Consider the following 23,390-nt stretch of genomic DNA (forward strand, 5'->3'; position numbering starts at 1 on the left):
CCGGCTTAGGAGTTACTACCCATGTTGGACACCGTGCCACCATGTTGAAATTATTGGTCACAAGCATACGTGGTATTTAAATTTACAAGCGATTCAGTAAGAGGAATTGGAATGAAAGTCACTGTTTCAACACTGACCATCATGACCAGCAGGTGGTGCTAAAGTGACATGCAGACCAACTCCCGAGGGGGCAGCATCTCTACCGGCAGGATTAACTCAGGTCCATAAAGTCATCTTCATTTGGTTACAGTCTACCAATATTTTGATTTCACTGGTTAAATGAATAAAAGGCAGAGAATAGGTCACTAACGCATTTTTAATTTCTTCATAGGAAAAGCACAAGTCAGCTGAGAAATAAATTTGGAAAAATATTTTTATCTTCACAGACTGTTTTAACTGGCATGAAATAGGTTTGTTTTTTCTTGCCATCTATGTATTAGGTGGACATTTCCTAGCGGTGTACACGAAGATGTATGCATCCTCTATATCGAAAGAAAAAGCCATATATTTAACTAAATGTCACTCTCCACTGTCCTTGAGAATGGCCAAGAGCAGCTTCATTCAACAAGCATCCAGCTGGTGGCTATCAAGGAGATGAAGCCACTATGGCCACTGTCCTCCAGGAACTGGTATTGGGCTGAAAATAGGACTTGAGTGCAAATAGCTCTATTAGAAAGGCCATGGGGTGGGAGGGATCAGGGTCTCTTAGAGTTTGAGAGAGATCTGGGCCATTTCATTCTTTTGAGGTCTATTAAATATGAGACTTTGTAAAACAGGGCAACAGAAATGGGATATGTTTTAAATTGAAATTTAAACACAAAAAATTTAACATGCAAAAGTGCAATGCAATGTGACTATACTCACAAGATAATTATAGAATTACTATAAATTCTAATTCCTAGTGTGTTATAGCTGGAGTGGCCCAGAAATGGGAAATACATTTAAAGTTGGGTGAGGACATCTTTCAGAGCTGTCAGTGTGTCTCTGTGACAGAGGGTACAATCTGTCTTGGAGCTCTGGTCAAGAGTCAACAATCAAAGCCCTTGAGGAATCTCCAATCGTGAGCAGAAGGCCATTTTGGTCACTTTGATGAGAAGCGTTGATGCAAATGATAAACCCAGAGGAGCTGCAGGGAGGAGAGGCTCTTCCAGGGAAGGGCACCTGGACCACCTGATGGGTGTGGAATTGCTGAGACGGCCTAGGGAAAGGTTATAGCTTAGGTTGACGGGTGTCTGCTGATACATGGGACCAGTCTGATGACCCTTCAGAGGCGCAGTTGGGCAGCCTTTCCACCCTGTCCCTCCATCCTCCTCGCTTCAAGGCTTTGCTTCTTTTTCCAGATGTAGCAGAGCAGGGCTCATGTCTTCCTTAACTGCCTGGACTGTGTCCCTCCCGGGGACAGGAAGGCAGTGAAGCCTTGCTGTTCCCGGGTGAGGAGGCGGGGTCGCTCTCTTGATTCGAGGATGTATCTCACCGAGTCCCACAGGAAAAAGTACAGTGATCCAGTTTACATCAGCCAAATGCTTGATGCCACAGAGTCATTCATTCAGTGCAGTTAGGAAGTGGTGTGTACCTTAAGTAACCCGCAGTGTGAGTGGGTGGGTTGCTCACTGTGTCAGGTGCTCTTCTAGGCCTGGGATACAGCAGTGAACACAGCAAAGTCTGTTCTCAGGGGGGTACATTCTGGTGGAGCTAAGGAGAGAGAGACAGTGGATAATCAAGTTATATAATGCACTGGAATGTGATTAAGTGCTATAGAAAGAATAAAACGGGGAAAGAGAATGGGAGTGCTGGGTGTATATTATGTTTGGTATTAGAATGGTAATCAATAGTGACTCTGACAAAAAAAAAAGCCAACATAAAAGACCATCAGAAGGAATTTTGGAGCAAAACCTGTCACCAAAGCTCTTGTTTTCCCAGTAGCAGAGGGATACAACATTTTTGCATATGTTTGTGTTTCTAAGTCTGGGCAATAGCACAGAGAGACCGTGTTATTCAGTTCCTTTTTCTGGAGGTTGGAGCCATGTTACAGGGGAAGAAAGATGTCTGTGGGTGGGGGAAATGGCCCTTGAGTTTTCCTCTGAAGGGCTTTAACCTCATTTCACTGTCTTGAGGTTCAGTGGAGATGTCTATGAAATCTCTGTCTGGTTCGCACCATCTCTGCCTTGTTGTGTGTCCTTCTGTGCTGAAGAGATTTCACATGGATGAATGGTGCTGTGGTATTGGGTTGGGAGAGATCTCGAAGGAGATATCCCACCGCCCCACCCTTGGGTAGGGAGGGGGTATGTTAAGAGGTGGGTGTTTTCAGAGGGGCATTCAGCTTCATGCAGTGCCTCCAGCAACAGCCAGTATGCCGTGGGTTTTCCCATGATCGGGGACAGTGATGGAGGCTCTCAGGAAGTCCTCCATGTGGGGCCTGAAAGTCTCCAGACACTTGCATTAATGGTTTCTCTTGGGGAGCACATGGGTCTAATGCTCAGTGACTACTGTTTTTTTATTTTTTAGTGTCATCCCGAGATATGGGTGCCTCCCTCCCGGAAGATGGGCTGTGCCCTGCAGTGAGAAAAGCATGCAGCATTTGATGCTCCCTCGGAGCAAAGCCCCTCGCAGTGGGAAAGCTGGCCAGGGTGCTGTCCATGGTGCTGGCCTCGCTGCTGTGCTTCCAGACGTGGGCCCCCATCTCTGACTTGAAAAAGGATAGCCAAGGGCGTCAGAACTGATGCCTTCCACAGGTGGGCACCTCCTTCTGTCCTCTGTCCCCAGTCTCAGGGAAAGCCAAACCAACTGTGGGTCAGGGCTTTTTAGACACTGACGAATCTCCACTTCAGGCTGAGGGTTGAAAGCTGCTGATATAATGTCTGGATATTGCTTGTTGTTGTATTCTATATAAATGAAACACATGGACTCATCTCCTAATATCCCAAAGCCTCCATCACAGTTCCCTTACTACAGCTGAGGTCACTGAGGAGAGGTGATGGGCATAGCTCTAGGGTGCGCTAGAGAGCCGAGAATATTGTAACTGAGGATTTAACCATTACATTTTGAAAACAAACTCTGTAATTGATAAAGGATGAAGTATTTGATTTTCTTTTGTCATAACTTTCTATGAATATAAAATTGATCAAAGTTGATCCCGAAAATCACAGAAATTTGTCTTTCTATATTGTTTCCCATTAATTACAGTGTTACTTTTTCTTTTGAAAAAAAACAACGTACTTCAACAATATCATTTCATTTGAATTTTCAGTAATTCAATGAGGATGCTTCAAATAAAAAGTTTTTTTAAAAAAAATTCTAGGTAAACTACAAGGTATTACTGATCTCTTGTTCAGGAGAACCCTTAATACTAAAAATACATTTTCAGATTATTTTAAGGAGAAGCATTATTATTCTTGGTCCTCATGAAAATAGATTTTACCTCATTGAAACTACTATGAATTGCTTCAATTTTATTTCAAGGTACTTTTTCTGAAGGTGGAGATTCATATACAAGAGGAAATTTTATTATATACATTAATTTTGCTTTTTACCTACATTCTTAGAGTTAGGGTAAAACTATTCTAACTTAATAGTCATATTTCCCTGACATAAGTTAGACTTTTAGAAGTGCAACCCACAAGAAATAAAACCTGATCTTGAAGTGTAATAAAAATCCCATCAGAGTCTCGTCATTCATGGGAGCTCTGTCAATGTGCATTTAACCCTTCCATATAGTCCCTTTAGGACCTGAACCAACTTAAGATCTATCCACATGGTATGAGTTATATGTGTTTAATAGCACTTGTATCAAAGTGTGCACATAGTTGATTCCTGTTTGATTGGCCTTTTCTACAGACTTTAGAAAGTCAATTTTTATGTGAGCCCACTGGTGGTAGCGTTGCTCTGAGTACCTGATTTGCATCGGCAGATAAAGATGTTTCAGTTCCCGTAGATATTCCTATGGCTTCCTGACTTCCTCATCTGTGACCATGGTCTCACAGCCCTTCCATGTTAAGAACATTCACAGCAGCGATGGACACATAGGGAATTGACAGATTTGAGCCCTGCCTCACTTTATCAAATGTGTAAAAGCAAAATTGATCCAGTGACCAAGAATGAGATTGGTTAGTTTAGCATGAGTCAATTATAAATAGCTTTTATGTTTGAATATTATAGGTGGGACTGGCTACAAACTTTGTGGCGCCCAGTACAAAATGAAAATGCAGAGCCCCTTGTTAAGAAATTATTAAGAATTTCAAGCCTGTGATAAAAGAGCATTAAGCCAAGTGTAGGGCCCTTCCGATCTTTGCGCCCTGTGTGCCTGCACAGGCCCTATGCCCAGGAAGCCAGCCTTGAGCACAGGATAGAATGGAGATTGCCATGTGGGAGGAGCAGCAAATAGAGTCTCCCCCTTATGACAGACCCTGTGGCATAGTTTAATAGCTTCACAATAGTTACTATTTTGGTTCCAGGGTCTATAGATAATTAGCAAGGATGAAATCATCTTGTTTGAATGTATCTTTATAACCTCACATGAAATCTTAGACATAAAGACCTGGGAGGCCATTTTCAAATGAGAGAAAATATTCTTTGTCTTAGCCTTGTTAACTGGCTTTCATTGCTTTCTTCATTGAGGCAATTTATCTAGCCTTCTGATGATTAACTAAGCTGAAGTTTATCTGGTACAGTGTTCTCTGGGGTGAAGGATGATAGATTAAGCGTAGGTGGTGTTTCACATTCGCTCCATTTACTTTCCTTGTTTTCCCTGTTACCTGAGAGCAAATGGCCCTAAAGCCTACACCTCTAGCTTTGCTCCTTCACCTGTTATGCAGTTTCATATTTCTAGGGTCTAAAGGAAATCTCCCTTTGAATATCTAGGCAATGTCTGAAATTTAGCAAATGAAATGGAAAGCATCCTTTTATTTCTGGTAGTTACCACTCCCAATTCTGAAGACTGGTGAATAGCATCACATGTGACTGCCTTCTCTGCCCACCACATGGCCAGTCACCTGGCTGGTGAATCTTCAAAATTTACCTTTATTCTCCACTGTCACCTTACTATAAGCCTTTATAATTTTACATCTGTAGTAGTTTCCTGGCTGGTGGGCGACTCTACTCTTTCCTCAAGCTCAAGGATAACCATCTTTTCAAAATGCTGTTTTTATATTATCACTCTCTTGCTAAAGATCTTACAGCTCTTGAATCTCTCCTGTCAGACAAAATTTAAATTAAGCCTCATATTCAAGGCATTCTGTCAACTGGACCCTCTCTCTCTGTCTGAACTGTATTAGTCATTATTCTTCAACATGACCAGTCCACCTCCCCTCCCCACACTCCTAGGAGAGAGTGTGCAAAGGCATTTTAGCCTTTAACCTGGAAGGTTTTCTGGTTCAGATCACAAGGTTATAAAATGTCCTTTTTGGTGACTAGAGTGCCCCAAGACTGATGGTGAGCTGCCAGGTACCATCTATTCCTTGGTTATACAGCGATGTACAGATTACCCCACAGCACTGCAGTTACACTGTTTCACATATATTCTGTCACCTTAAATTGTGCTCCGTAGTTATGGAGAAACTTGTAATTATTTCCTAGCAACAATTTTTGTACACTGCAGCTCTTCACCTAAAATCTAAGCTCCTAGAAGACATGAATTGGGCTCTTGAGGTTTTTTTACATGCCCCATGGCAGCCAGTGTTGTCAGTGCCCATTAAATTCACGCATTATCAAATCAGTCATCCATCGATTGAATATTGTGTGCTCTACAACCTGATGCCCTGGACTTGGGACTAGGCACCGATGACATCAAGAATCAGGGGCCCAGGAAGGCCACTCTGGTGGTGGCAGTGGCAGCAAGATGGAGTTCCCGGGGCTGGTGATGTCAGCAGGGAGGTTGTCCCTGTTCTGGTCCTCCTGAAATTCCTGGTGACTCTGTGACCCACCCACTAAGTTTGTAATAAATTCCTTCTGGGTTTCACTCAGCCAAGTCTTATTTTGTTGCTTGGAACTGAGAAACCTGGCAGACAACAGGACACATGTATTATGGTCTCTAGAGTGAGATAGCTTGTGTGGGCCTGGGGGAATCAGAGAAAAGCAAGACGTAGAAAAAACATCCAGAAGGAGGAAAAACATACAGATTCTTCTTTAGTAGAGACTCAGTCCATTTTAGATACAGCACATACCAGGATATGTTATCATAAGGCAGAATATTTTAAAATTAATGGAATCTACCTGGTACTTTCCCTACAAGGACCACACACTGTTCTACATCTCAGCCAACTGCGACTCCCTTCTGCAACTTTCAAAGCAAATAGACCAGCCAAATGCCAAGCTCAGTCGATGTCACGTAATGAAGTGACGTCCTCCTGCCTGTGACTGTTGTCCACCAGCCCCACGCCTGCAATCTAGAACAGCATAGATCTCATTTTTACCTCTGAATACATCACAGCTCTTCAGATGTTTAAAGAATCTTTAGTTCAGTTAAGGAAGTAGTTATCAAACTTCAGTGTGTGGTGGAAACCTCCCCAGGACGTTGTTTACATGTGGATTCTGAGGCCAGAAAGTTTGACCCAGTAGGTCTCAGTTGGGACCTAGGAGCCCTGGGTGATTCTGCTATAAATGGTTTGTGACTTCTATTTATTAAGCCCCCACTGTATGCCCAGTTTGGACCAGGGGCTGGAGTAAAGACAAATAGGAATATACATTTTTCCAAAGAAGATCCACAAATGGCCAATAAAGCATATGAAAAAATACTCGACATCATTATCCATCAAAGATATGCAAATCAAAACCACAATGAGAGATAACTTCATATCCACTAGGATGGCTAGAATAAAAGTGTCCATGAGGGTGTGGAGAAATTGTAAACCTCATACACAGCTGACGGGAATGTAAAATGGTGCAACCACTTTGCAAACCAATCTGCCCACTCCTCAAAATGTTAAACACAGAATTACCACATGACCCAGCAATTCTACTCCTAGAATATGTTTTCCAAAAGAAAAACATATCTCCACAGCAAAACTAGTACACGAATGTTTATAGCAGCATTATTCATAATAGCCCAAAAGTGGAAGTAATCTAAGTGTCCATCAACTGACAAATGGGTAAACAAAATGTGGTCTATCCATAGAATGGAAAACTTCTCAGCCATAAAAAGGAATGAAGTACCAAAACAACATGGATGAACCTTGAAAATATTAGTGAAAGAAGCCAGTCACAAAATACCACATGTCGTATGATTCCATGTATATGAAATGTCCGGAATAGGCAAATCCATATAGACAGAAATCACAGATCAGTGGTGGCCAGGAACCATGGGGCATGGGGATGGGAGTGACTGCTAATGGGTGAAGGGTTTCTTTGGGGATTGAATTAGTTTTCGAGGGCTGCTGTAACAATATATCACAGACTGGGTGGCTTAAACAATAGAAATGTATCTCTCACAGTTCTAGAGGCTGGAAGTCCAAGGTTGAGGTGCTACTGGGATTGGCTTCTTCTTAGACCTCCCTCCTTGGCTTGTAGATGGCAGCTTCCTCATCGTCTTCATGTGGACTTTCCTCTGCGTGCTACCGTAGCACGCCCCTGGTGTCTCTTTCTCTCTCCTTATAAGGACATTGGTCATATTGGATTAGGGCCCCACCCTAATGGCCTCATTTTAGCTTGATCATCTCTTTAAAGAACTTCTGAGATATTGGGAGTTGGGACTTCAACCTGTGAATTTTGGTGGAGGGGGGCACATAATTCAGTCCATAAGAGGGATGATGAAAGTGTTCTGAAACTACAGTGATAGTTTCAAACCTCTGAGAGTATACTATAAACCAGTGAACTGTACACTTCAAAAGAATAGATTTTATGGTACCTGACTTATATCTCAATAAAGCTGTTAGGAAGGAAAAATAAAAGCCAAATTGGACACGGCTCTTGCCTTTAAAGAGCTTACAGACCAAGCAGGCCAACCAGGTTGTAAATAGGCACTTTCAACCCCTTGCAGGGCCTGCTAGACGCCGGTGCACTTACCCTATTTTTATAGGGTGGAGAAGACATTGCAGAAGGGTGCATAGGACCCAAGTCTTACAGGACGAATATGAATCTGCCAGAAAAATGGTAAAGAGAGGGTGTCCCAGGCAAAGGAAATAGCATGGAACCCTGGCATATACAGGGACTGTATGATGTAGTTATCTTACTCTAATTTCTCAATATTATCAATATTTCAACTGCTGCTTGGAGGTTACATTAGTCCTGAAGTGGAAAGAGCCTTGGCCTTAAAGTCAGATTCCCCTCCATTCGTATCTCAGTCTCTCCACATAATTTGGACAGTAACCTAAACTCTCAGTTTTCTCATCTGTAAAATGGGGAAAGTAATAACTACTCTGTATGGTTATAAGTATTAAGTGAATGACACAGGAAATATCCCTAGCACATCCTCATAAGTTACTGCTCAAAATACATTAGCTCTGTTCCCTCTCATTCCTCTATTCCTTGGGTAACCTGATTTAAGAACCCTGAACATTGTAATTGTCATTCTTTGGTGACAATATACCCCTTGAAATGAGGTTCCCAGGCCTGAACACAAGGGGCTGGATGGAACCAAGTATATTGATGCTAAAACCTTTCATACATTTCAAAATGATCTTAGAGTCTCAGGACCTCTTTTAGCGGTCACATCATATTATGGTCTCGTATTGAACTTTGGGGGGCAACTACTCTCCTCCCCACACACTACCATCAGAATGTTTATAGATGAGATAGTCTACTCTTCAGCCACATTTCACTCATCTTTCATTTGCGGGTTTGATTTTCCCACTGTGACTGGAGAACTTCAGGTTTAGCCTTGCAAGTCCAACCTGGGTGGTTTCCAGGTCATATTTCAGCTTCTTTCATCACTTTGGAAAACTGACTCAGCCTGTGTCTATTGATGATGCTGCCTGGCTTTGCGTCTTCTGCGAACTTGGTAAATATGTCTTTTGGGAATCTTCATCTTAGTCATTAGTAAAAGGTTGGTGAAGATATCGTTAGGGATGGAACCGAGGGCATTACAAGAGGGCGTACCTGCAAAACGGCCTGAGACCCAAGACTCCACGATGTTTGGGTTGCTTGTTCAGCGGGCCATGGGTCCACATGGAGTCTGCATCTCTCCCATGTTAAAGGATGTCACAAGACTCTTCTCATTTACAGCTGTTAACATGACTTCATCAGTTGGGCAGGAATCATGATATCCCATGACTAATTGCTTCTCTCTGATCTTCCAATCAAATAACCCTCTAACAGAAAGGAATTAGGTTAATTTAGTATGGCTTGTTCTCTGTAAGCCCACATGAGCCTCTGTTGAACACTGCTTCATGTTCTAAATGCTTACAAGCAGTCTGTTTGTCAGTTCTTCGACTTGGCCAGAGATTGGTGTCAGGCTTACTGCTCTACAATTTCTGAAAGACGCTTTTCTTGAAAATCAGAACAGTACTTTTTTGGTAGGGGGAGGCAGGAGAGCACCTCTCCCTTTTTTTCCTGATTATTCAGATTATCAACCTTGGTGCAGAGAATATATCTTCAAGTTGTGTTCTTGGCATGCAGCTCACCTGGGTCTGACTCCATAAACTCAGAAGGCAGGATCCCAGGGTGGTGAGGGGCCCAGAGTTCAGAATTGGGGGGGGTCTCAGTTTCATTATTACCAGGTGTGGTCACTCAATCAACTATGTGCCTTTAAGAGAGGGTCTTAGCCTGTCTGTATCTCAGTCTCTTCATTTCAAAAATGAGGATTGTAACAATCTCTTAGCACAGTGGCTGTGGTGCCAAGTAACTGCTCCTCATATGGCACCTGCTGCTGTCACAGTTAACACCAGTGTCACTGTTTTAGTGGCTGGATGTTTTCTCAGGATTGGCTCATATCTCGGTTTTGGTTCTGTTTTTAGGATATTCATTTCATCCCTTTAAGGTACATGACACTTTCTGATAGCTTGTTATGCTTTGTCTCTGCGCTCCCTCTGGATTGCAAAGCCTGCATGGACAGAGGCTGTGCCTTGGACAAGGAGAGTGTCTTGCACAGCTCAGGTGCTCTGTACACAGGTACCGAGTTTAGAGACTAGAATTGAGGTAAGCGTTGAGAAGGTTTCCTCATAAGTTCAACATCGAAGTGTTGTTGTAAGTTGAAATTCTGCTTCTGAATGAGCTCTATTTAAAAGAATTACTGATGTCTCCTTGGGGACACCTCCACTGCTCTGTGACTAAAGTGAAAACTGCTTTATGTCACAAAGGATCCAGAGATTGAGATCCCCCCTTGTAATAGGCAAGACTTACGTCTACGACATGACCACCAATGACAGCAACAATAGTAATAGTAATAATCATCATCTTACATTCCAAGAAGTTGGGAATTGAATTTGAAGGTCAACCATAGCAACAAGTTTTGGCCAGTACATCTGTGTTCTTCTTTTCCTCATTCTTATTTCCACCTACCCTTGCTGGTCTCAGTTTTCTATTTTATTATATAAGTTATGTCAAATCCTCTGTGGAATGAGGCTGAGTACAAATCCATTCAAGTAGTAAACTATGCAGCAGGACATGTTCAGAGGGTCAGTGGGCAGCTGTACTTTATCACTTCTGGGAACAGAACAAGAGGTAACCCACACAAACCACATGTTTTAGGACGTGAGCCAAAAGTGTAAGGGTGATTTTCCTCATGGTGTTTTAACCCTGACTGGAGTTTCTGGGTCCTGTGGGTGTTGGCTGCAGAATGGTCTCAGGAGGGCCTGTGGTCGAGTCTCACAGTCTCTCTGGCTTCTAGTGGCCTTATCTAGAAAGTGAGGGGCTGGGCCAGCAGCGGGTCCCAAACCTTTGCTGCCAGAGGAGCTCTCATGTTTCCTGTAATGGGAGGGGCACACAGGCCCTCTAGCTTGGGCTGCTCTTCAAAGCCCCCTCCAAACCCCCAGCCTCTCGAGAGCGCTGGGGCCCTTCAGCATTCGCAGCGCCAGCAGCCCTCTGACCCCTCCCCACTCCCAAGCTCGCTATTCAAAGTGTGCTCCCTGGACTAAGCCGCTCAGGGTGCTGCCTGGGACCTAGTTAGAGATGTGTCTTGGACCCACCCTGGACTGTATTGGGATAGATCCCTGTGATTTGTGTGCACAGCGCAATTTGAGAAGGACTGCTCTCACATGCTGTGTCCTCCTTTGAGGCTTCCTCAGATATCATACTTTATGAGTCTAACAGTTCTTTTTCCTTTCATTATATGAACATGAAAACACTTTGATTTATCCTCAAATAAGTTCCAGACTCTCCTGAAACAGTGCTGGTGGAAAACTGCGCTCAAGACTCTTTTGCAGTGTCCTTTGCTCAGCATGGTTTCCTGAGGAGCTGGCCTCCCTGCCGAGCTCCTGCGGACTCCTTGGGCAAGTGGGACAGCCCGGCACAGTCACCGCTGGGAGAAGCAGCAGCCATGACGTTTGCAGAGCACTTGGCTTAGCCAGGCTCCCCTCAGCCTCCTGACTCTGGGAAGTAAAGCCTTGTGTGATCAGAGGCAGGCCAGCCCCGTGTCCCCCATCCCTTCCTCCCCTTACACAGCCCCCGGTGACTTTCTCGTGTGTGACAAATCATTGACTAAACCCGTAAGCTGTCATTCAGGGAAACTGGATCCTTCCTACTAGTAGAATTCTAATTTGAGCTCTGTCAGTAGGTTAAGCCCTGGCTTTCTGGTCATAAAAACAGATTTTTTTCAGCCTCAGCACAAGTCAGCAAAAACATAAGACCCAGAATCAGTTGCTTAAACCCTCTAATGGGAGTATGCTAATCCAGAGCTTTGATTCCCTCCCTTTCTATCTCAAAGTTAAATACAGTAACAACTGCTTTGTGCTATAGTTAAAGAGAGAGTTGTAGCTCAAATCCCTATGTTATAATTACTGTGATGATGAAATAGAGACTGAAATCTGGAAATACAAACCTTTTTCCATTTTGGCTGTCTTCATGTTAATTTGAGGCCAACCAACACCTGCTACAGATAAGATGGGGAGACTATTTCACTGAAACCCTAGATTGTTTTTTTGTTTTATTTTTGGAGCACCAACTTTCTTCTTGCCTGGATCTTAATTTAATTTTACTTTACACAGGGTTTATCCTTTGTTGGCTTTACCTAGTCAGGGAAATGGAGCTAATCAGTTTTTGTTGCTTCTTAAAACTCAATTTGTTCCCGTCTTGATTTCATGGTAGACTTTGCGTCACATCTGATTATCTCATTGCAATCCACAATTCTAGGTTTTTTCTGTAATGTTCAAAATAAAAACATGACATGAATTATGTATCAGAATTTTGCATTTTGAATATTAATCTAACAGTAATTGTAAATTTGAAACATAGAACAGTCATAACAAGAGCTAACCTATTATCTATGGTAAATTATTCTTTCACATCCTTACTGACATTGTCATGCTCCTTAACTTCCTTGATGACACAAACAGGACCTTGGTTTGCTTTAAGCTCAGTACCTTTCAAAGTGTGATAGAGTGAATGAGTGATTGATTGCATTGAATCTTATGTTATCGATATTTTTGTTCTCAAGGCATGTTACTGCATTGTTAAACAATTTTGAATCAAGTGAGTTTTGCACAATTCAGCTTTTTGAAAACTGGCCCTCACACACACACAGTCACACCTGCAGGGTTGTGGTACCCAGGACAACCTCAGAAATGTAATCTAATGCTAGGAAAGGTAAGTCCTGGGAAACATTGTCTTCCCCTTCTGTGTGGTCTCATTCCAAACCTCCAAATCTGGGGCTCTGTAACTGGCACAAACTCTTGATTATCGGTAATATTTTCCATAACACTCAAATGATAATTAATAAAAACAGACATAGCTTCACCAGTGCCTCATCAGGAGCAAGACTATTATTCTAGTCATTTCATTTTCTCTTCTTTGATGCTAAGGAGGGGATGAGTAGAGCAGGTGACAGCTGTTTTTGTTCTTTGAAAAATGGTTTGAAAAATGAGAAAGTTTTGGGTTGTCTTAGCTGCTAGACACTGCAGATCCTATACACAAATGAAAGAGGGGAAACTGTTAAACTTTGAGACGGACTTCTCTTCTTTGGAGTTGTGGTCTGTTTCCTCCTTCAAGAGGTGAATGGCGGCTCTGCTGTAACTTCTCTATGACCTTGGATACATTAATCAGTCTATAAAACTCTTAGAAGAAAACAGGCAGGACACTCTCTGACATAAATCTCAGCAATATATTTTTTGATCCACCTCCTAGAGTAATGAAAATAAAAACAAAAATAAACAAATGGGGTCTAATTAAACTTAAAAGCTTTTGCACAGCAAAGGAAACCATAAACAAAGTGAAAAGACACCCCACAGAATGAGAGGAAATATTTGCAAACAAAGCGACCAACTCGGGATTAATCTCAAAAATATTCAAACAGCTCATGCAGCTATCTCAATATCAAAAAAACAAACAACCCACTCAAAAAATGGATGGAAGATCTAAATAGACATTTCACCAAAGAAGACATACAGATGGCCAAAAATCACATGAAAAGATGCTCAACATCACTAATTATTAGAGAAATGCAAATCAAAACTACAATGAGGTATCACCTCACATCGGTCAGAATGGCCATCATCAAAAAAAATCTACAAACAATAAATTCTGGAAAGGGTGTGGAGAAAAGGGAACCCTCCTACACTGTTGGTGAGAATGTAAATTGGTTCAATCATTATGGAGAACAGTATGGAGGTTCCTTAAAATCTAAATATAGAACTACCATAGATCTGGCAATCCCACTCCTGGGCATATATCCGGAGAAAACCATAATTCGAAACATGCACCCCAGTGTTCATTGCAGCAGTATTTACAATAGCCAAGACATGGAAGCAATCCAAATGTCCATCGACAAAGGAATGGATAAGAAGATGTGATACATATGTACAGTGGAATATTACTCAGCCATAAAAGAGAATGAAATAATGCCATTTGCAGCAACATGGATGGACCTAGAGATTGTCATACTGAGTGAAGTAAGTCAGAGAAAGACAAATACTATATGATATCGCTTATATGTGGAATCTAAAAAAAATAGTACAAGTGAACTTATCTACAAAACAGAAATAGAGTTACAGATGTAGAATACAAACTTATGGTTACAGGGGGTAAGTGGGGGAGGGATAAATTGGGAGATTGAGATTGACACGTACACACTACTATATATAAATTAGGTAGCTAATAAGGACCTACTGTCTAGCACAGGGAACTCTGCTCAATACTCTGTAATGACCTATATGGGAAAAGAATCTACAAAAGAGTGGATAGATGTATATGTATAACTGATTCACTTTACTGTACAACTGAAACTAGCACAAAATTGTAAATCAGCTATACTCCAATAAATTTTTTTTAAAAATGACAGCCAAAAAAAATTACTCAATCCTCAGGACCTTAATAGGTTGGGCTGCTTTGATGGATCTACTCTTGAGGGTCTTGTCTAGCTTTAAAATTCTATAAATACATAAAATCCATCCCAAGATTGGGGAAGAGGTCGAGTGAGGGGACAGGATCAGAAACTGGGCAGCTTTGTGCTTCTTATGGGACAGGTCATCCAGTGGGAGTTATCATCTCTGAGATGTTAAGAAACCTCTGAGCAGAACCATTTTCCAGGATGAAATATCTTTTTGCCATTTTTCTCTATCTATGCAAGTGTTACTGTCAGCTCCCATGGATAAGTCACTTCCAGATGAGGGCCATTCCAGCAAGGATGTTAGGAAGCAGTTTTTATAAACTTTCATTTTCTGATGGATGCCCAGCATGTAGGCTGATGTGCTTCCATAAGGGGAAGAATCACACATAGGGATTGTGTCTCTCACCACCTGTACCACAGTGCTTGGTGGGGTGTTAATTTTGATCATGTAGTAGTCAATAAACGTTGATGGTGCATCCACTGTGTGCTAAGACTTGTGCTAGACACCGAGGATACAGAAAGGAACAAAATGTAATTGCTCTCAGTCTGGGGATGGAGACCAAGAAATAACTATGAAAAGACATAATTGTCAGAGTTCCTATGGTGAAGGTAGTGAATGAACTGAATTTTGAACAGTGATGAGTGTGCAAGCTTGGTTCCATTCAGACATACTGCCAGGTGCTGGGAATCCCACAGTGAATGGACTGTGAGCTGGCTCTGGGTGGCTACAGGCCAGTACAGGACCTCCTATGTGAATAGACGTCACAGGGGGCAATGGGAGCCTGGAGGAGGGGCCCCTAACCTATCCCTGAGAGGTCAAGAGAGACTACTCTTGGATGGAGGCTTCTTACAAGGCCGCATGTGAATAAACATCACCTCCAGTTCTTGGAACTTTGTTTTACCTTCTAAAAATTATAATGATCAACCTTGTGCCTCTAATACCTAATGACCTCATCTTTAATTTCTTAAGTTTGAAGCTTCAGACTATGTAAAACAAAGTAATTCCTTATATTAGCAATTTTTTCTATCTCCAGAGAATTATAGAAAAATGTATATTTATTATTATTTATTAAAGTATGTTTTCTTAATTGGGGGGGAGCAGGAGAGGAGAGAGAACAAATCTTTTAGAAATTCTTTTTTTCTTGGTCATTTTCATCTCAGTATATATTTTTTTTAAAGAAAACATTTTTAATCTTACAGTACAGTACCTTGAAAAGTACAGTAGTACAGTACAACAGCTGGCATACGGGGGCTGGTATCAAGTGAGCAGGCAAGAAGAGTTACTGACTGGAGGAGAGAGGAGGGGTGGGAAGTATTTTTTTTATTTGTATATTTTATCTTATTTTTGATTGCTGTATTATCTGTGCCCTTTACTTCCCTCTTTTCCTCGTTGTCCCTCATTTTAGAAACCTCCTGTTTGCTATCACAACTCCAATATCTCTATCCAAGGGAAGGAAGGGAACAGTGGTGGAATTTTAATCTTTCTGAATCTTGATACTTTTTGATAACTGCTAAAATTTTTGACACATGAGAATTTTGAATCAACGAATAAAATTGTTTTCAAATTATTTAAAGAAATCCCATGTTATCTTAGTTTCCAGATTCACTAACAGATAATTTCTAGTCCTTTATTCAAATAGTTTTTTCTCACTATACATCCATTTTTGTATAGTTCATTGTAGTTTACTTTGTCATAATTTTTTGAAGATTCGTATCAATGTCCAAGTAGAAAAGAACCAATTTATCTTTTCCAGTTTAAAATAGGAGACTTAGCACTTTCTAAGGAAATAAGACATAGCCCCTGTTCTCAAGGGGCTTATCTCTGTTCTAATCTTTATGTACTGCACAGCTAAACCTAACTCCCTTCCTTTGGCTTTTCACAGCCTGAAGCACGTACAAATGTGTGGAGTGTTCACCACATCCTCCACCTCTGCTTCTAATCTCTTCTTTAAAAACCTCCTCTTTCTTCCTGTAGCAAAGTGTTGGTATCAGGATATCTTTGGCCACCAAGATGGCTTAAACAATAAGAAAGATTCATCTCCCTAACAAAAAGTCCAGAGGGAGAGCAGATCCCCGTGATGAAGTCGTCAGGGGCCTTGGTGCCTTCCTTTCACCCAGCCTGTCGTCTCAGGACAGTTCCTTCAGGACGCCAGCCGGCTGCCGAGGTCAAAGGAGTCACAGGTGAGTGATAGCGTTGCAGAGATGGAGGAAGGGGACTCTCCTCCTATGCTTCCCTTTTTTTATCAGTGAGGAGCATCTTTCCTAGAAAACCATCACGAGCCCTCCCCACATCTCCCAGGCCAGAATTACACCACGTGTCTAGACTGATCACTGGCAAGGGGACTAGGATTACATGGTGGGCTTAGATCAGTTATGATTCACCCCAGGGGCTGGGGAGAGGGGGAGACAGCCACCCTCTCTTAAAATAATTAAGCCACAATATTTAATGACTGTGCTCGTCTGTATAAATAAGAAAGACAGAACTGCCTGACCACTTGTCTGGAGGTGTGTGGGAGAAGGAGGGTGGGGGAAGAGCCCTCACTGGTTCTCAGGGGAGCTAGAGTTGGCTCCGTTACATCTCTGGTGGTAAAGAGAACTTTCCAAGGCTGTGGAAAGGAGCTCCAGGAAGGGAGCTCACCGTGAAGGGAACCCACTCATTTTTTTGGCTGAAAGGAGAGGAGAGTGCAGTTTGTTCTCAGTGAGCTCTCAGGAGACAGTCCCAGCAGCTTTGGTAGAGGCTGTGACTTAGACACAGGGAGGAGATGGCTGCCTGGCCATGAAGGCACAGATACCCAGTCTGCCCTCTGTTACCGCCCCCGCCGACCAATTCACACTCACTCATGGATTCCTGGGCTCGGCTGTGGAGTCTCTGTCAAGCCCTGGGAGGAGAGCTTTGCACAGCAGAGCAGTTAGACACTTTGTGTCTTCTCTGTCACCTCCAGGGAGCCCCCCCTGGGAAAGGGCTGGTTGGGGTCCATCCTGAAGCCAGTTCTGTTCTTGCACTGACACCAGAGATTCCCTGCGGAGAACCTCCACTGAGCACCAGCACCGTTTCCAGCCTTGAGACGTGTGTTCAAGCCATTTCTGTTTTTTAAGTTTATACAGATGGGAAGAGTCATTGAATTCACATGATTATTAGATACTTTTTATTCAGGCAATATTTATCTTCAAAACTCCTGCTCCTGAAATTTCTGTTTACTCTTTTCTGTTCCTTAAAAATAAAAGGCAACCTGCCTAATTTGTTATGTTACCAGCATTGAAACACTGCATGGAACTTGTTACCACAAATGAAAATATTCTAAACAGGAGCAGGAAAAACATATTTGCCAAACAAAAATGTCTGAAATACTTCTACTGTTATTTGTTCTTTGTTTTTTATCTGTATTATTATTATTAGTTATTTTTGCTTATTATTTGTACATAATACTCCCATATGCTGCTAATGTGTTTGTAAACGAAGTCTTGAGAAGCGTAGGAGATGGAATTTATCTATAGGTTATAACTGATTTGCAGTTTCATTATTCAGTGTTACAGACACTGTGTCTCAGAATCACTATATCCTAGCTATCTTCAGGAGTAAAGGTAAAATAGAGCAGAATTTAAAGTGGAGAAAAGTTGCCTTTATTTTCATCCCTGTGACAGATGGTGTTGGGGCCCCACCTATGTCCCCTGGCCAATTAGCATTTCCGGTACGTGGACCCAGCCTCCACCTGCGGCAGGGGCAGTTCTGCCTGAGGCCTCCCTGGCTGTCAGGGCCTCTGTGCTCCAGTGAAGTGGAGAGTGGGGGAGTTGATACTCCCAGGAGCAGCCTGAGTCAGTGGATGAGGGAGTCGGTCCCCGCCCCTCAGGCAGAGGAGCCCAGAGGTGTGTTCTATGCCTGCCCCTAGGGTTCCTCCACAGTTAAGCCCCAGTTGCCCACAATGGTAACTGGCTTGATAACAGGCCCTTGAATGGCTCCCCTCCCTTCACCTCACTTTCCTACCCCTCTTCTTACTACCCAAATTGATCACCTGCCTCAAATCCTGTCTCAGGGTTTGCTTCCTGGGGACCCCAAACTAAGGGAGTCCTCTAGAGCAGAGCATGGCTCGATACATTATCTTTTAAAATGTAGTTATATATAGCGCAAATGCTTTTTTCTGATTAAAAATTGGGATAGATAAATGGCGGAGGACGGGGGGGATGCGGGGGGTGGAAGGAAGGAAGGAGTGTTTTGTGAACCTGCCAGGTTTTTAGGTATTTTAAGAAATACCCCTCCCCGTAACATTTTCATTCTTCGTTCCATAATGTATACTGTGGTTGTGTGTGTGTCTGTGCACGATTTACTCTAAAGAAGGATATATAGATATTGGAATTCTCAAGCAGTTTTCTTTTTTTGAAAAGTCACCTGCTTATTAACTTTCGTAGCCTATTCAGGTAATGCAAATATAGCTGTCCCTCTACTGGCTATTGGTTTATACAGGGCAAATTGTAAAGAATGATAAATTCATTTCTTTTGTTACTTGGAATCCACCTGGGGAGAAGGCAATTCAGCTTACTACAAAGTAGTTTCTGTGTGCAAAAGTGAATGTCCTGGGGCTCTAGTCTATAGATTTTATGTTTTTTCTCTTCTCAAAGGAGAGTTAGGGGTCCTCACCCCATCCCCAGCTCTATTATGCATTTATCGTGAAGTTGTTCAACTATTTTTGTACTTGTTGGCCTTCCCCATGAGACTGAGCTTTCTTGGAGGGCAGGAGTTTTATCTTTTTCATCTTTCTATCCCCAGAACATGATACTGTGTTTGGCATACCCAGGGCAGTCAGTAGATGGTGAAATAACAGAAATGTGGAACTTTCGATGTGAAGGTATTCGGCAGTGGCTGCCTGGCACTTTGTGTGGAGTCTGAAGTCAGGCTCAGCAGAAGGATTTTGGTCCTTAGTTGCTGGTGTCTGCCATGGGCACCTGAGTCTTGCTATCCCTGCACTGTATGGTGATGTCATCTGAGCTCCATCTGTGTCCAAAAACTGCAACATGCCTATGATCAGGGGTGGAGAGGAAAAGATCAGATGAATCAGTTTTTACCCTGAAACAAGCTGGGATCAGGGATTTAATTGTTAGAAACAAAGGCAGCTCATAGATTATGGCATATGATGATCCATAAAATAATATTATCCTTTTCTCTGGCCACAGACCTTAAAAATGTTTCTGAATTGCTGAAAGAAGGAAAAACAACTGAAATAAAAGAAAATCCCATCTGTTGTATACTCTCCACTAACACCTACAATGTTTTTTCAGCTACTCCTTTAGGTACCTTTAGTTCCCAGCTTTCCCATCTTTTATTAATGTGCCACATTTTGGGACAAATATCACTGCCATTTTTTCATGTCCCTTTATGTTTTAAAGTTATATGTCATATTAAAGGGGGTTAAGTTACTTTTAAAAGGATGTTTTTCCACTCTCATGATACTTCTACCCATAAAAGGCCCTAAATCCCTCAGAAGATCCTAAGTTTTAAGACTCAAATAAATGAATAAAAATTAACCTAAATGAGTCAAATCTTTGGAGGTTCAGTTTTCATTACCCCAAAGTGAGTGCTTCATGGGAACACCTCACAGTGCTCTGTGATGCATAATCGCGTGGGTCAGGGCTCTAGACGCAGATATGAGTAGCCGCCCTCTGCACGGTTGAGGCAGAAGGGGATTGATACTGAACACAGCTGCGGGAGGCTGCAGGGCAGGGGAGGCTAAATTTCCAGGAATGTCAGCCTGGAATTGGCCCACTGCCACTGCCCCCAGGCCCACGCTCTTTCTTAGGACACCTGTATGAGTGAAGGGAGGTCCTGTGCCTGCCCTGTCCCACCACACAGCTCACACCCAAGGCAAGGTCCCGGCTTGGTCCAGCTGACTGGCAGAACCTAGGTCCCACACTGGCACCCCAACTCAAGGCAGATGGGAGATGAGGAATTGTTGTTGTCTGTCTGTTTGTTTTTATCTAGGGAAGGCAGGACCCACAGCCCAGGGGTCTACTACAATGTAGGGAGGCTGTCTAAAGACACTGGGCAGCCACAAATGATAGATTTCTGCTATGATACTGTCTCATGAAAATAGCAGGCAAATTGTCTAAACTGGCCTCTGGTGTTAAAAAATTGTGTAGCAAAAAGATGTGAAGGAAGTACACAAAATTGTTACTGCTGATGATCTCTGTAGTGGATTGTGGACTATGTTTTGTTTTCAAATTTTTCTGTAACAACACTATATTTCCTTGTAAATTAGAAAAATAATGAGAGCTGACCATTTAAGAAAGGATTAGTTAAAATAATTGCAGCCTTTCTAGATAGATGAAAACTCTTACCTTGAAAGTCCTGAGCATATTTAATAATCTGTTAAACAGGTGAATATTGAATTTTTTAAAAAACAAAAAATATTACTGCCTTATTTAAGCTGCAGTTAAAATCTGTTTCCTGTGGATTTGCCCTCAGTGGGTACAGTAGCTGCTGATCAAATTAGAGAGTCACGGCAGCTTAAATCAGGAGGGCCTCAGACATCACTTACCCTAACTGTGTAGCACCCAGCTCGATTTGAAGTTTTAGAAAATACAAACATACACACATTTATGCACACTGATCTGCTTACTATCTGTCTTCCTCAGGAGACCCAAGGGCAGGGGTGACGAATTCTCAGAGCCCACTACACCACTACACACACAGCACTCCTCACTGAGATTCCAGAACTCTTAGGCCCCTTGGTTTACTTGCCCCTTGAAGACTTTCTTTCACTCCTACCCCTTGCTGGACACAAGGAAATGTGAGGTTCCTGCTTTGGAAATATAGCAGGGCTTCTGCTCTGGGGCTCTTCTCCCCATCTGGGAGTTCTGTCCCCCAGGCCGTGTCCTTGAACTATTTTCAAGGGCTCAGCAGTGCCTAATGTTCTTGTCTCCCCTCCATCTGGTCCCGAGGGTCTCTCTCACGTCGGACAGGGAGGACACTCACGCCACTGGTCAGGTGCTCCTTCAGATCTTTTCTCTTTGGCCTTGGTTTCTCCTTTGGAAAATCAAAAGCCAGGGATTTTACTCATATTCTCTGTAGTTTGTGATGTCATCTTTTTCCTGAGGCAGCCTATGCTGCTTGTTCAATTTGAAATAAGTGAAAGACTACAGGGAAATTTGGGGAAAATAACCCTGAACTTCTCAAAGATATCATCTGCCCCATTTGTATGGAAGGTGGGCCAAATTTGAAGGGAATGAAATTAGCTATAGTTATCCCAAATTTCCAGTCACTCTCCAAAGTTTGTCAGTTCACTACTGATTCTAGAAAGAAACATGCCACTTGGGGAAGAGAACAGAAAGTTTGCAAAATGAGTGAGTCTGAAGGGGTGCCTGTTTTGCAGCTGCTAAAAAGTTTCTCCTGAACAGCTGAAGTTCTGATAAAATAAATATCTGTCCTGTTACTTAGGAGAGGGTGACAGGCTGAGTGTCACTGAGCCAGGGGCAAGCTTCCTTGACTTGGTCAGTTTCTGCACTCTGCTTGGCTGATAAGGCTCTCACACTATGTGACACGCAATGAGAGTTTCCTCTATCAGTTCTAGGTAAGGAAGGTGGAATATCTCCGCATCTGCCAGAGGTGAGTATATTAGATATCACCTGTCTTGATAGCCCTACCTTCATCTGCTAAGCTGTGGGCAAATGAGATTTTATGCCTTATCATCAGGCTGCCAGATGAGGCTCAGGTAACTCTATGTAAAATCCCATGCCCTGTTGCACAATAGTTGATGTTTGCAAGAAAAAATAAGTATCTTAAAACTTCCGATAGCATTTGTTCCTTCACAGCAAGAGAATATTGCAAGTTTGAGTGAGGCTTTATAGTGCCGTGCTATATAAATTAACCACTGTGACTTTTACAACTGCACGTTGGCTGGGGCGCAGTAAGTACTGGAAAAGTACCATGAATATGTCATTTGGCTTACGGCTTTATCATTTTTAGAAGTTACAGAAAAACAACCGCGTCTGTCATTTCAAGTTCCTTTATTATACCAAACAGTTTGAGATGCCACTCTTAATAACATGAGGTCATTTTTAACCAAATTCTTGCTAGAACAGTCTCTCTATAGAACACGTTACGAAGCAAGAATTTCTCCAGAATCCACTCCATTATCAAGTAGGGGCCTGGTAGGGCGTTCAAGACCTAACAAAACCAATGTGATGGCCCCTGTCCAGTGTTATTGGGGCTGGTCCTTAGTTACATAAGGGAACAATTTAAAAATGAAATGACATAACTAAAACGTTTATATCAACTTAAAACATATTGTTGTACATTTTCTCTCATTTTTGTTGTGCAGCCAACATCTGATGTCCTCTGATGAGAGGTCGCTTCATCTTTTTTGCATAAACTTACCCATGTTAAGTTGATTAAGTTTTCCAAGTTTACCTTCTTTAAAGTAGAATGAGAATTTAGCAATCTCAGTTCAGAATTCTAGATTTTTACATTTTTAAACCAACGTTTTAGAACTGTCTTATCAATTACTTCTTTAACAGCATTTTTTTTTTTGCAACTTGTCATTATTAAGCTTTGTGGTAAGCATTTGACTTAGTTTTTCTAGCAGAGACAACACTCACTCATCCTTCATCAGTTTGTCATATTTAAGTCACAGATTTACAATACTGGGCACGAGTGGCATAAACAGGTTTGGGAATAGACGCTACGACTTGGGTAAACACCTTAACTGGAAGGTGGTCCAGAGAGCACCTGCTGGCCACCGCGTCCCCAACACAAAGGTGGCCATTGGCATCTGTTAGAAAGGACTGCAGAGCTCTGGTTAATCTAGGATTTGGTTAAAGGGCCTTTAATTAAGAGAGCTCCTACTATAAATACATTTTCATTAATATGCATAGATAGTTACTCTTAAATAACATTACTGCAAAATGTCTTCTAGTACAGGTCCTGCAGAGCTTAATGAACAGCTAAGGCTCACTTATAATCAGTGGAATCTGTCTGCATACATAATTGGTGCTC

The 23,390-nt window shown here is 42.2% G+C and overlaps 1 protein-coding gene across 1 annotated transcript in view; it reads left to right on the top strand.

Moving 5' to 3' along the window:
* The window catches only part of NEK11 (NIMA related kinase 11), a 109,758-nt gene that overhangs the window by 17,468 nt on the left and 68,900 nt on the right, over positions 1–23,390 (top strand).

Source organism: Aethalodelphis obliquidens, unplaced genomic scaffold (assembly GCF_003676395.1).
Source record: "Aethalodelphis obliquidens isolate GAN/ISIS:26980383/991018 unplaced genomic scaffold, ASM367639v1 scaffold56, whole genome shotgun sequence".
In the NCBI taxonomy this organism is placed as follows: domain Eukaryota; kingdom Metazoa; phylum Chordata; class Mammalia; order Artiodactyla; family Delphinidae; genus Aethalodelphis; species Aethalodelphis obliquidens.